Here is a 900-nt window from a genome sequence, read left to right on the forward strand (position 1 = left end):
GAAACTCGACTCAGTCATATATTATGTTTCACGTGATGACTTGCCTTGCATCTGATATCCACAACTGTATAATGAAATATGATACTACACTAAATCTAGTACTTTTAGGGATGAGTCTTGACACCCTTGCATGTTCCTTCAATGACTTGTCACCTTGTTTTTGTGTCGAATAAGCAATGGTCCACAGTAAGTTCACCCGTGTCACTTTAAATGTTTAGTTATTGTTGCACTACTCTGTTATCTGTCAGAATACATTTGTTCTCGGCCACCGTATGGGCAGCTGCAACTACTGTTTAAAGTACCTGCTTCCTTATCCGTGATTGTGGCATATCCTGTACCCTGGGGCGGCAGGCGACAATGTGTGGGTATTTTTATTACGATTTTGTTTATAATGTTGGCTCTGTTTCCTAAAACTGAGTGTGACTGACACAATAACCAGCGGAGATGGTGCTTGCTGTTAGATCTACCAAGCAGGTCTTTTCATTTTGGTGATCGTGGGCCTCTGTGATAAACTGCGGCTGTGTCACAATTGGCCATCTCCAACCCTCCATTCCCACCCGTTTGTGCGAACGGGCCACAAAGGAGAAAATGACGATGTAGATAAGAATCAGAGAAACCCCACCAGACCCAGCAGTGACGACCATTGCGACAACTGGCATAGAGAGTTACTGCCCCCATCTCAATCCCAAGCGGCAGTAACAGCCTGATTATAATTTGCCATCGTGAACAGATGGCTTCGCACCCCAGGGACCTTTTGGAATGTCGGTGCTCCATTTATTCGTAGCTAAGTTAACCTGCCATAATGCCATTTTATCGCATGGACTTACTGTCAATGTCGGCCATGAAATTAGCTCGTAAATTGACAATGTGTATATCACTGATTTAGCCTCCGTGACACAA

Source organism: Penaeus monodon, chromosome 22, assembly GCF_015228065.2.
Source record: "Penaeus monodon isolate SGIC_2016 chromosome 22, NSTDA_Pmon_1, whole genome shotgun sequence".
Lineage (NCBI taxonomy): Eukaryota > Metazoa > Arthropoda > Malacostraca > Decapoda > Penaeidae > Penaeus > Penaeus monodon.